Source organism: Equus przewalskii, chromosome 26 (assembly GCF_037783145.1).
Source record: "Equus przewalskii isolate Varuska chromosome 26, EquPr2, whole genome shotgun sequence".
Lineage (NCBI taxonomy): Eukaryota > Metazoa > Chordata > Mammalia > Perissodactyla > Equidae > Equus > Equus przewalskii.
The window spans coordinates 3350748-3364737 of NC_091856.1; positions in this window are offsets into that span (position 1 = coordinate 3350748).

A 13990-nucleotide genomic window follows, 5' to 3' on the forward strand; every position below is an offset into this window, starting at 1 on the left:
TCCTCGATCTTCTTGTCTCTCTCTTCCAAGAGCTCTTGTGAGCACATTTAGGGCCCGCCTGGATAATCCAGGCTAGGCTCCCCGTCTCAAGATCCTTCATCACATCTACACAGCCCCTCTTGCCATGTAGGGTAACAGCACAGGCCCCAGGGATTACACTGTGGGTATCTTTGGGGGAGAGAAGTGGTGGCATTATTTAGCCGACCAGAAAGGGCAGCACAGGGGATCCCTGTGGCTGGATACACAGAGCTACACAGCGGGTAAAATCACATAGAACCTAACACACACAGAAACACAACTGAGCACATGTAAGAACTGGTGAAGTCTGACCAAGACCCGTAGGTTGCATCGGTGTCAATATCCTGGTTGTTAAGATAGACTAGAGTTTTGCAAACTGGGCAAAGTGCATACGAACTTCTCTGCATTATTTCCTACAACAGCATGGAATCCTCAATTATCGCAATAAACATTTCAATCAGTAAAACAGCCCTAGACTGAGGGTATGGCAGAAGCCAGGTGGGTGACCTTCCCACTGTCTCTTCCCTGGAAACTCCCAGTCCCGCCCACAGGGAGGGCTCTCAGCAGCCAGGTGTTACGAGGTGAACTTACCCTCTTGGGTACCCTACCTTACCCTACAGGTGACTGGGCCAGGAGTGGGCACCTCACCCAAGCAGAGACAATTAGAGCCATGCCTCAGTTCTTTGGGACAATTTAGAATTGGGACACCAGAGGCAGTCATGCTGTGGGTGGCTGGACTTGTCACCCATAAACCATGCACTTTGGGTGTCACATTCCACCACGTAGAGGGAGGAGCAGGGGATGCACACTTGCAGGAGAGACGATCAGAGCCTCTGCAGAGACACAGACGAGAGCTGAGAAAGAGGATACCCCGCGTTCCTGTTAGCTTCCCACTTCCCGCCTCTAGTCCTGATCTCGCCCTTGGATTGCATGAGATTCCTTCTGTCCCCAGACAAAATCCCACCCACCCCTCATCCTCCAGGAGCCAAAGAGGATCTCGCTATTTACCATCAGGAGGCCCTAACTACTAAAAGGGAGCGTGCCAGGACTCTGGGCCCACGGCTGCCTGTCCCCACCCAGGTGCCATGGGGAGGTCCATGTGCCACTCCTCCAGGGTCTAGCACAGAGGATACAAAGGGCTCTATTTTATCCTGGACTTTAAACCCCACTCCTGTCTCCTACCCATTCTGGGCAGTGCTTGTCTGTCTGCACAACGAAGAAGAGGGCCTGCCCTGAGCCCATCGGCTCCCTGCACTGTGCACGCGGCAGCACGCAGCAAGTGTTCGCACAGTTGGGCAGAAGCCGTGCTGAAGATCCTCAGTCTTGTGGCAGTGGACAGTCTGAGGAGAGTGGGTGAGCGCAGCACCGGCACGTCTTAGAGAAAAGGGGAATGAGAAGAACCCAAGTCAGCTCCCCCAGGCAACCAGGAAACAATTTGCAAGATGGAATTCAACAAGCAATGCCAACAAGATCATAATGACCATATTTATGGGAGAACATGGAGGCCCAGGCGTGGGTTTTCATTATCATGTGTACAAATGTGATCGTCTCCATGAAGCCAGCCTCCCACTCCAGGCGGCAGCTGTTGGCTGGTGCATGGTAATTTGATGTAAATTACCCCCAAATATGGTAATTCTCTCCTCTGCCAGGGGAGTTTGAAGTCACAAACCTGGAGATGTTGGCAGCAGATGTTTTCTTACTTCTCTGCAGGCTGCTGGTATCGTGGAAAACGGCAAGCAGACCCTGAGACCGTGCTTCCCTTCGCTGCCTCCTGTGGGCATGCTGTGTGACCTACAAGGAGCCACTTCACCTCTCTGAGCCTCAGTTTCCTCATCAGGAAAATAGGCATAATGTCTGCCAAGGTTTCTTTGACGATTGGAGAAGATATATTCCGAACACAGTGCTCTTGTTAATACTCAAAGGTGCCAGTTGTGGGGGTTGGGCAGACAGTGCCCAGGGTGGTCCCCTAGTCCCCAGTAGTGAGTTTTCCCAGGCAGAAAACAAGAAGAACAACATGATTAAAATAAACGTGGAAGTGCTGGGGTTGGGGGAATGTCTGAGCGAGGACAGGCTAAGGGTTAATGTCTTTACATCTAAGAGCTCACTGGAATTTGTAAGAAAAACATCGATACCCCAATATGTAAATGAGCAAAAGGTACAGATAGCCCTTCCCCTCCCCCGCCGAAAGACAAATAGAATCAAACCCAAGGAAAGGTGTCTTCTCCTCCTTTTTCTTTTCTTCTTTAATCAGTAGTGAAACACATCAAATTAAAACAGCCTCAAGATGGCTTCATTCCCATAAAATAGGGAAAATGTTAAAAAGAAGACACCCGGTCCAGGCGAAGCTTCTAGTGAGAGCTGTTGTGGCTGCCTCTCTGGCACAGACATTCATAAGGCAACCTGACAGTATGGACCAAAGGTCAGGTCCAGACAAATGATCAGGAATCGCATGAATGTGTATTTCTCCTGAGGACATCACTCAACATGAGGAAAAAGCCAGAGGAACAAAGACGCTGTGAACAACTGTTAAGAAGCGAGCATCATCATCATTAAGGGCAGATGGGGAATCGAGCCAGGATGCTTCCACGTGAAACCCTCTGAAGGGCTTAAAAGGGTGGTTATGTTTTGAAGAGTAGGCGTACCATGTGGGATCATGTTTATGGTATATTTTTAATTTTAAAAAAGAACAAAAGGCTATTTCCAGCATGATGGAAACTATATGCACACAGGCCTATGTGAGGCGGGGGCTGCCTTCGTGCAAGAAGTTGCTGTGGGGAGAAGTGGGGTGTTTGGCGAAGGGAAACTAGCCTGCAGCACGAGATTTCTGTGTCTCGGTCATGACAGGTCGTCCCAGAGTAGCAGCAGCTGCAGCCGGGCTTGACGGCCCTGAAAGCAGGCCTGGGGTGTGAGCGGAAACACCTTTCAGGGGCTGCTGGCAGCTCAGCTCTGGGAAGAAACTTTCTGTGGTCAGAGTCTTCTAACAGGGACGTGGGCTGGCTTCTGAGGTAGTGAGCTCCCCGGGGCTGGAGATATGCAAGCAAAGGCTGGAGTAGAGTCAAGTGCGGGTGAGCAGCTGGATCAGATGTCACCTAGGATGGTTAAATGATCTAATCACGTGCCTATTCATACCAGCACATCTGGTCAAATATCCCCCAAAAAGAAACAGGGTAAACCCATTTGTTCATGGAACACAGGGAAGAAAAGAGGGAGAGAAAGAAGGAAGAGGAGGGAGGGAGGGAATGAGGGAGAGAGCAAAGGAGAGAAGGGAGGAAGAAGGGAGGAAGGGAGGGAGGGAGGAAAGAAGAAGGAAGGGAGGATGGAAGGAGGGAGAGAAGGCCTCTCAGATGCTAAACAGAGATCTGATCCCTTTGTAAACACTGTCAGAAACAGGTCTTCCTAATTGAAAAGCCCACGCGGCCGCTTAATCCAGTCCATGCTAATGAGGCCAAAACACATTAGGGCAGATATTGACTCCCCCGTCATCGCACCAGGCTGAGGAGGCCAGGGGGAATACACTGACGACAGCGAGGCTGGGGTAGTCTGTTGTCCCCTCACGCAGACCGTCCCTCGGCAGGACCCCGTCACACACCAAGGGGCTGCAGGATTCTCACGGGCGAAAGCACCACCCCGTTACCTGGATCCTTGTCCCCCTTCAGTGGGAGAAAGTGGCCTTAAAAATGAAGGCCCAGATAAAAACGTTCAAACAAGTATAGCGAAGTACAAAACTGTTTTTGTATTAAAAAACGGGACCTTTCTCTTTTTTCGCCTGTTTAATGACTTCAAAGAAATGGTTACCAAGGCAAAGATGGGCCATTCAGGAGGCTGGGGTCGGGGCTCCACTCAACCACTTCTCGCCTCCTGCTTGCACCATTTAACCCCCCTGACGAAAGGCTCATGCTCTCCTCCCTCCACCCTTGCTCTTAGCAAAAGGTGTCTCGTCATATTTCCCATTAATTAGTGTGGCTCTGAGGTGCTGTGGCCGTGGGCCTAGACCTCAGAGTCACACAGACCTTCTTCCAGCCTTGCCGTCCGTCACCTGGGTCTCAGGACAGCTGTGCATCAGTTTCCCTGCTCCATCTTCACCCAAAAAGCCTTCCTCCCCAGAGGCTCCCAGAATGGCCTTTCTAATTTACATTTCTGATCCTGTCTTGCTCCTGCTTAAAGACCTCCCATGCTCCCCATCGCCCACTGGATAAACCTAAAATCATCCATCCTCCTGTGTCATTTCTCCAGCCTCAGCTCCTGTCGCCACGCCCCGGATCATCACCACCCCACATTCCCACAGCCATCACACACCCAGCGCTCCAGCCCTTGACCTGCCAGGAGAAAACGACCTACTCACAGGGCCGGACTCCAGCCACCACACCTAGGCAGCACGCTTCACACCTGGAAGAACACGGGGTCACCTGGTTTGAAGAATTTTAAAAATAGAATACCAGCCCCATTGCATCGCACAACCTTCTCAGTGTACAAGCTTTTCACGGAAATTATCTCGTTTAACCCTCACCACCACTCCATGAGGTGGACATCATTCCAGCGGGGGAGTCGGAGGCTCGGCCGGGGGCCAGAGGCTGAGGCGGAGCTGGACCCCAGGACAGGAACCAGCTCCCCTGAGCACATCTGTAGTCTGGGCCGACAGTTCCCGAGATCCTAGGAATCATTTCTCCTGCCTTCCAGAAGAAGAAACTGAGGCACAGATGGGTCAAGGAACTTACCTGGGTCACACAGCTACTGAGTGGTGGGGTTGGAGGGACCCAAATCCATCTGCCTCAATGTCTCATTGTCTCTCTCCCACATCCCAGCTGCCTTTCCGAGGCAACCATACAGAGGCCAAGTTGAAGTCACCCTTTGGCCCTGGGAGTCGTTCATCGTTGGGTCCGAGAACAGGGACTTCTGGACCATTTAGAATGTGATGGGCAGTGGGCATTTAACCAGACAACAGCTGTCATGTGAATTGAGTGTGACTCAATTGTCCTTGAGAAATGTGTGTCCTCTGGGAGTCTATCCCAGCCCTTTCTGTCCCCTGATCTGAGGTGACCGATGGGAAATCCGTGTCCAACCCTGACCCTGGTGGCAAAAAGAAGAGCCTTGAACCCGGAGCAGCCAGCGCGCCGTCCGGCTGTGCTTCACAGCCTGCCTTGGAATCCGAGGACAAGGCAGCAGGAAGGCACCACCGGTCACTCACTCATGGGCTTGTTGATTCATTCATCCCACAAACATTGCTGGGAACCTCCCACGCGGCTCATGGCCGGTGCCAGGGGTCCCCCGCGAGGGAGGTGTTGCCCTTGCCCTCAGGGGCCGCAGTCCCGTGGGGAGATGGGCTAGTAAACAGAGAAGCAGGGGGTTTCCTAGCCAACTCCTGCCTTTCCGACGACGTGAGGGAGCCGAGGCCCAGAGTGGGGAGGGCTCTGCTTTCAAAGAAGAGATTTACACGGTTTTGCACTGGAGCCAGAGACCACATGACGGCGTTTTTTCAGGCGACTGAAGAGGTTGAAATTTCTGTTTTCCCGAAGGCCAGCTGTAAGAGCGGTCCTTTGACAAGATAGTAAAACATCTGTGTTTACAAGAGAGATAGGGAGGAATCTGGCAGCTGCGGGCCTCTGAGGCTCTTTATGAAGGTGTTGCCTCTAAAGAGGCCACCTATCTGAGCTGGAGACATCCAGAGGCAGGCAGCCAGGCTGGCCGCCGGGGTCCGAGTTTCTTCTTTCTCATCTCCCGTCTTGGTGGGGTCGGCAGATCCGGGCATGGACCAGGCTGGACATGCTGCCCATTGAGTGGCTGTTTGATGGATGGACCTCATCTCGTCTCTGCCCTTCTCCATCCAACAGTCGGCTCACATGGAGATCAGAACACTTCTTAATCCGGCTGTTTCCCATCTCCTTGATCGTATTAAGCTCCTTATCCTCAGAGTCAAGGCCCCTCCTTCCAGTCCCCTGGCCCCACCCGTGCCGGGCTTCCATGCCCTTCCCCCTGCTTTCTGGCCTATCCTTGAAGACCCCTCCTTCTTGCCAGGAAGGTGAGACTGGCCCTCCTCGCTGAGCATCCTCCCTCCCTGGGTGCTGAGGCAGTCCAGAGGCAGCAGGTTCTGAACGTGTCCTCCACACGTCCCTGGTCAGAGTAAATGAACAAGGAGACACTTGGAGACAGTCCCAGGCAGCGCCCTGTCAGTTGAAGAGCTGGTAAGAATGCAGGCAGGGGTTGCTCTTCCCAAGGACAACAGCCGAATGGACCCAACGACCAGGGTGACTGCAGAGCAAATACAGACGTCTCCTCTGTTGTCGATGCCAGGCGCCTCCTTCCACGTTGGCCAACATGGAACCACATCTTAACCCACCCGTCTGTCACTGGGGGGCCTTGGGTGAGGTACTTGCACTCACAGAGCCTCAGTTTCCCCATCTATACAATGGGATGGGTGAGGCCACCGTTCATGGAATTGGAAGTGCTTTGTAGACTGTGGAGTGTGGTAAACCCAGCAGAAGGCTCCAGGTCCCTGGCAGCACCTGAGTCCTGTTCCCCTGGACAGAAGATATCACCTGACCAGCCTCCAGGCAGCGAGACCCGCAGTCTCCTTCGGAGTAGTCAGGAGAAATCCCACTGAAGGGACGCCCCCTGGACTCCTCCTGGGCTGGGAGGTCCCCAGGGCTGGCGACGGCAGGACATACTGTAGTCAGGAGCCACGGACGCCCCACGACTCAGAACAGGAGGGTCTGCAGGGCAGAGCTGGGGCCCAGGCCCAGGGGCTCTAGGAGCAGGGAGCGGAAGCTGGAGAGAGGTGGTGACCTGTGACGCAGCGAGACAGAAGAAAGGACACAGGCCAGGGACACAGGCCATCTGGGCTCTAGACCCAGCTCTGCCACAGGCTCACTGTGTGCTTTGGGGCAAGTGTCTTCCCCTCTCTGGGCATCAGTTTCCTCAGTTGTAAAATAAGAACTTGGTGGTCGCTAAGTACCCCCAGCCCTGAAATTCTGAGGGTGAACGAGATATCTCCCCGGGTCAGCAATCTGTTCCCACACAAACCCGCAGAATGAAGACGCCAGCACAGATTGCTCCCTGTTCATTTGGAAACGAATTCCCTGAGTGGGTCTCTTCTCCCCCACATGCTTGCTGCTGACTCTCCAGATCTCCGCCTCAGAGCCCCGAGTTCCAGGGATCCTGCATTTGATGTGATTTCTCATTAGGCCAGAGAACTCTCTTCTCCCAGATCACAGCCAAACGGGGCCCTCTGCAGCACGCAGCTGCAAATAGAGCGGCAGGGGGACCGCTGTGCTGCTGTGAGCGAGAAGAGGTCAGAAACGGCCCCTCAGCTCTGGGGGCAGAGGTGACACCGGAACACCAGGCTTTGACTACAAGCGGGTCAGAGGAAGAGACGGTCTGTGTCCCATGACACGGACCGTCCTCACAACAGCCTCAGGAATTAAATGTCTTTCTCCTATTTCAGAGGTGAGGAAAGCAAGGCTCAGAGAGGTGAAGTCACCTGCCCAAGGCCACACAGCCAGTAGCCGAGTCAAGCTTTCTACCATGCTACACAGCCTCCCTCCTGCTGACACTGGATTGTTTATAAGCGTGTCCTCATTAGTGGAGCGTCCCTTCAAGGACAAGAGTTGGGTAGACTCAGCTGTTACCACAGGGCCCACAGACACAGAAAAGATGCTCAGTAAATATTGGCAGAATGCAATCGAATTGAGCTGAATTTCCACCAGAGCCCGGCTGACACTTGAACTGATGGACAGGCGACGCTGCCAGGGCCGTGGCGTGTATCATTTCTGCCAGGGCTCCTGGGGCGCTGGGCAGACAGGCAAAATGGTTCAGTCCCAGCAGGGGGACAAGGTCAGACTCTTAGGAGGAATTAATAATATCCAAGGAATTCCTCTGGAACAGTAGGGGGGAATAAAGATTCTTCAAAGAGGCCTAATAACGAATTTTCTGGATTTTCCAGCTAATTTGAAGGTACCTACTTGGAACATTTTCTTGTCAGAAGAGATTTTAAAATACATTCATTCAGTGTGACATGATAATTGGGCCTGGCTGCCTGATGAATGCCTTTTATCTAGTCCTCAGCTATTGTTCGCTGGGATTGAGCTGATGGGCTGAAGCGCACGTGTTAAACGCTCAGACAGAGCAACTTGCAGTGATTCCGGCCGCGGGATGCAGTGGGGTCTCAGAAAGACGCCGTCGCGGGCTGGTGGTGATAAGGTCAGAGAAGGAAGGAACGTCAGAGATTAGAGAAGGTAACCTCCTCACGGTGCACTCAGGGAGACCGAGGCCCAGGGAGGGCCAGGACCTGCCGGCATCTCACCCCAGGAAGGCGAGCTTTGGACCTGGGTGTCCTGACCCAGAAGCCGAGGCTCTCTCCCCTGCCTACAAGGCTTCTGCGGAGAAGGACACAGCAATGGACAGTGCACATCCGTGCAAAGCCACTCACAGCCCGCTTGGTCCTCCGCCTGTCGCCGGACGGCACGCCCCTGTTCCATGCCAGGCCGTCGCTGCCAGAGCGGGTACATCTCCGACAGCTGGCTTTTCTCTGCCACACAGCGCTGTTCTCCCCAGGCCCTTCCCCGTCTCTTTCTCTCATCTTTTCCTTTATTTTAATGTCTTTTTCTGTCAAAGGCAAATTTCCAGGCCCGGCCATCTGATAATCATTTGCAGAGGCTCCATGCTTCTTTATCATCCTTTTTGAGAAGGAAGGACTTGTTTGGACTTATTATTTCATCTATACATAATATTTTGCTTTATCTTGATTTTTCTATTGAAATTCCTTCAGTGTTTTTTCTAAACCAGTATCTGTTTTAGGGTATCTCAGAGCCCTCCATATGTTGATAAATTTTTGCAAAATTGTGACTTGGGTTTTCTGCTTTGCCAGGGCAGGGCCACTATTTTCCTCTTTAAGAACTCACTGTATTATCTGAACTGTCTTTCATTAACATTTAACGAATAAAACAGCTCCATCAGGGGTATGAAGTTGACATTTCAGTTGTTTACCTTAAAAAACACCACAGTGCTAATGGTCTCTCAAGGCACTTCATTTTCTACAAAAGCGAGACAACAAAGGTCCAGGCTAGGTGTACACGCATGTGCACATGTGTTGGTATTTAGATGTGTATGCTTGTCAGTGTTTTCCTGCTGTCTGTGTGTCTGAATGTATATTTATGACACTGGACATGGACTGTGTTTGTCTGCCGATGTGTGTGTCTAGGTTGATGGGGTGTGTGTGCATATAGATGAATCTGCATGGATCTGGATGTACGGGGATATGTGCATTGTGTGTCTCTGCATGTTTTATGGCCATGCGACTATGCTCATAAGAATGTTTTTATGCCCATGTGCTGGTTTGTATATACGTGTCTATCCATGTGCGAGTGGGCACCATGTGTGAGATGATTTGTGGGTTTGTGTGTGTCCATGTGTCTGATTGTAGGCACATGTGTCGGGTCGTCTTTGTTCCTGTTTCTCGAGTGTTTGCAGGAGACGATGCTCAGATTTGTGTTCAGAGCCTCCTATACACGTGTACATAGTACCCTCTAGTGGAAATCAGAAGAACGCACCCCAAGACAAGAACAACAACAAAACAGGATCTGAATCCCCTCCAGTTCCAGACTGGTCCATGGCCTCATACAGCGGAGTTTCTAAGACGTTCCCTTAGAGGGCAGGAGAGGGCTAGGCACCAGCTCAATAGGGAACTCCGTGGGGTCCAGCCCTCAGACAGCTGCTCCATAGTGTGGGGGTGAGAGGACACATGCCCTGGTGTGGAGGCAAGATGACTGGACTTCCACGTGGGGGTCAGCAGGCAGGAGGGAGGCAGCCACACACAATCAGATCACCGTGGGGAGGAGCCGTACTCAGAGCTTCTGCGCCCGCTGGGGCCCTGCCCTCTCTATTGGCCTAGTCAGGCCCGACGATAAGAGCTGCTCAGCTCCATGCCCTGCACGCACCACAGCAAGTCCCAGTGGCTGGGAAAAGGGTCCCTTCACCTGAGATGCAGTATTAGCTTCCTCTTGCTATTGTAACAAATCAGTGCAAACTTATCAACTTAACACATCTTGGAGTCCTGGAGGCCAGAAGACTGAAATGGGTGGCTGGGCTGTTCCCTCTGGAGGATCCGGGGAGAGTCTGCTCCCTTGCCTTTTCCAGCTTCTAGAGGCCGCCTGCATCTTTTGGCTCATGGTCCACATCCCTCTCACGTCTGCTTCTGTGGTCACATCTCCGTCTCTTACTCTCTCTCTCCTATCTCCCTCTTTTCTGGAGTCTGTGATTACAAGATGCAGGCCCACTGGCATTTTTCAGGCTAACCTTCTCATCTCAAGACCCTTAACTTAATCACACCTGCAAAGTCCCTTTGGTCATATGAGAGAATGTTCACAGGCTCTGGGGATTAGGAGGTAGAGGTCTTTGGGGGCCCGTGATTCAGCCGAGCATGGATGCCCGTCCCAGAATATTTCACCTCCCTGTGCAGCTCTGTGCAGGTCAGGACAGACAGGACTTGAGCACACAGATGCTATTTATGGACTGTTCGCCCTGTGGCTGACATTGCACGAACTTCTACGGACCGTCTCCCTTGATCCTCCCAACATTTCTATGAGTAAGTGCTGTTATTATAGCATAACTGAGGCCTAACAAGGCCAGAGTCACACGGCTGGGAAGTGGAGACAGACTGTGAACGCAGAATTATTCAACTGCAAGACCACGTTCTTCACCATTAAAAGACTTTACAGGGGTCAAACTTCCGCTTTATAGATGAGGAAGCTGAAACCTAGAGGCAGGGCATTTGATAATAATTTGCTATCAATCGACACCTTAAGCAAAATGAATCCACGCGTCCTCTCAAGAATGGCTGCCACAGGGGACGAAACATTGAGCGCCATCCTGGCGGGAAGATTTTTAAGGTCGGGTGTATCGCGGCACAATTTACATATAGTTAAATTTACCCACTTTCAGTGTATGGTTCCTTGAATTTTGGCAAACATATATGGTCTTATAACCACCGCCACACCAGAAACAGCATATTCCCAGGAGCCCTAAGGTTGCCGCACACCTCTGTGTGGTCGAACTCTCCTTCCACCCCAGCTCTGACAGCCGCCCATCTATTTTATGTCCCTTTAGTTTTCCTGCTTTTCAGAATGTCATGAATGGAAGCACAGATGGTCTCTTTATTCTTTTTTTTTTTCAAAGATTGACACCTAAGCTAACAACTATTGTCAATCTTCTTTTTTTTTTCCTGCTTTTTCTCCCCAAATCCCCCCAGTACATAGTTGCACATTTTAGTTGTGGGTCCTTCTAGTTGTGGCATGTGGGACGCCGACTCAACATGGCCTAACGCACGGTGCCATGTCCACGCCCAGGATGGAACCAGCAAAACCCTGGGCTGCCGAAGCAGAGTGCGTGAACCTAACCGTTCAGCCACGGGGCCATCCCCTCTTTATTCTTTTTTAAAATTGAGGTCTTATTTACATATAGTAAAATGCGTACTTTTTGGCGTAGAGTTCTATGAGTTTTGACAAACACACAGAGTCATGTAACCATTACCACACAATCAAGACACAGAACTAGTCTATCACCCCCAAAATCGCCCTGTGCTGTGCCTCTGTAGTCATCATTTCTCCCCGTCCTGGCAATCAATGATCTGTTCTCTGTTTCTGTACTTTTGTCTTTTCCAGAATGTCATGTGAATAGAATCACACAGTATGTAGCCTGTTGAGTATTTCTTCTTTCACTAACCATAATGGTTTTGAAATTTATCCACGTTGCATGGGTCAGTAGTTCCTTCTACTGCTGAGCGTCTTCCATCGCATGAACATACCACAGTTTGTTTATCCGTTCACCAGATGAAAGGTATTTAGGTTATTTCCCAGTGTGGTGATTATGAATTATCCTTTGTATGTTCTGCTGGATTTGCTTTGCAAATATTTTGTTGAAGCTCTTTGCATCTATATTCATGAAGAATATTGGACTATAGTTTTTTCCTGTTTTGGAATGTCTTTGCCTGCTTTTGGTATGCGGGACTTGTTGGCCTTATAAAAATGGTTGGGAAGCGTTTCCTCCTCTCGTGTTTTCTGTAAGAGCTTGTGTAGACTGGGTATTATTTCTTCCTTAAATAACTTGGTGTTGGAATTCACCAGTGAAGCCGCCTGAGTCTAGAGCTGCCTTTGCTGGAAGGTTTCCAGCTACGAATTCAATTGCTTCCTGGGGGAGCTGTGGTGGTTTGGGCCTTCCAAGGAATCAGGCATTTCATCTAAGTTATTAAATCTATGATTATAAAGCTGAGGAGAAGTCAGTACTGAGGTGACCAAACACGGGAGTGACTGTCCCACCTAAGGGGCCACGGAAGACAAAGCATGGAAATCCTGGGTCGAGAAATCATCCGAAATTCGTGGAAAACTTTATGGTTTTTTGAAACAAGTCAGTGTATTAAAAAGTAGAGTTATGCACAAAGATGAGAGCAAAGTCTTATCAAAACTTTAGAAGCCACGTAAATGTCAGAGTTAATATGCTATATTCACTGGCTAGAATATGCATGATATATTATTTAAACGCTGCAAAAATATGCATAGCAAAGGCTGGAAAGAAACTCATCAAAATGTTAATAGTTGTTTGTTGAGGTTTTGAGTTTATGGAGTCCTTTTTTCTCCTTTTCCAAATTTGCTACATAATATTTCTTAATGGGGCAACAACTTAAGCAAAAACAGCATTTCCTCCCGCCTCTAGTGGGCACGATGAGGGACCTCATCAAACACAGGATCTGACACACAGTAGCCCCTTGACAAATGCGGAGAAGGACCAGGACCTGTGATGTGGAGGCCCCCTCTCTCTTGGGGCCTTGGCTGCTGCTGCCACCAGCATGGCCACTACTCTTGGCCCAGGTCCCAGCCCTGCCTGCCCCCTGGGGTCCCACAGCGCCCCAGACGGCCCCAGGTGGAGTGTGTGTGCACATTATGTGGCCAGGCCACCTGCTTGGTGTGCACACTGCCCCCGTGGCCGAGCCCCCGTGTGCATACCCTGCACCTGCTGTGCCTCCCCTGCTGATTGTCTCCTCAGATTTCACTTTAAAACCATAAGTGTGAAGGTAAAATCATTAAGCATTTCAAGATGGTGACAGCAGAACATAAAGCCAAATGCCTTGTGCAACTGCCCAGGTCACACACCTGTAACCAGCCTGATGACAGCATGGCGGCCGGGGCGGCAGACTGAACGTGGGGTAGTGTCCCTTAGAAGTCAGGGTGGGTGACAGGGCAGGCCCAGTAGTTCATGTTTCTAGAATACACACACCTAAATATACACCTACACTCCATAATTACACCCATGCAATCATCTATGTTTTGGAAATAACAGGAAACAAACACCACAAGGACAGAGAACATCTCTTGGTTTGTTTATAGCTGTAACCACAGAGCCTAGCCTAGTGGCTGGCACTCAGTAGGTAACCAGTAAATATTTATTAAATATAATTATAGAGATTCCTATCCTTACTCTTTCTCATTAACTTGATAACTCCTATACATCCTTCAAGATCCTCTTCAAAATGCCCCCTCCTCTAGGAAGCCTTCTGCAACTCTTCCGAGTCAGTGATGCCTCCTATGCTGTACTGCACCTTGTGCAGCCCTGTATTTTAGAACCAAGCTGAAGTATGAGGTTATAAGCCAGCACCTGACACAAATCCTCAGAGTTTGGCTAAGTTTCAAATTTCTTCCTTAGGAATTTTCTAACTATCAAAAATCCTAACCCCATCAACTGGGACAAACAAATGTTTCCATGGCATTTTCTAAGAAAGGTATTTTGTCTATTAATCACCCTTCCCTCCTTTTTTGCCAAATGCTTTTATTTTAGTACTAAAATGTTTGTTTCTTTTTAAAAAAAATTAACTTTTCATTTTAGAATAAATCTAGACTTACAGGAAGTTTGCATAGATAGCACAGAGAGTTCATAAGTGCCCCTCACCCAGTTTCCCAATGGTAACATGGCGCATGTCACAACCAAGAGC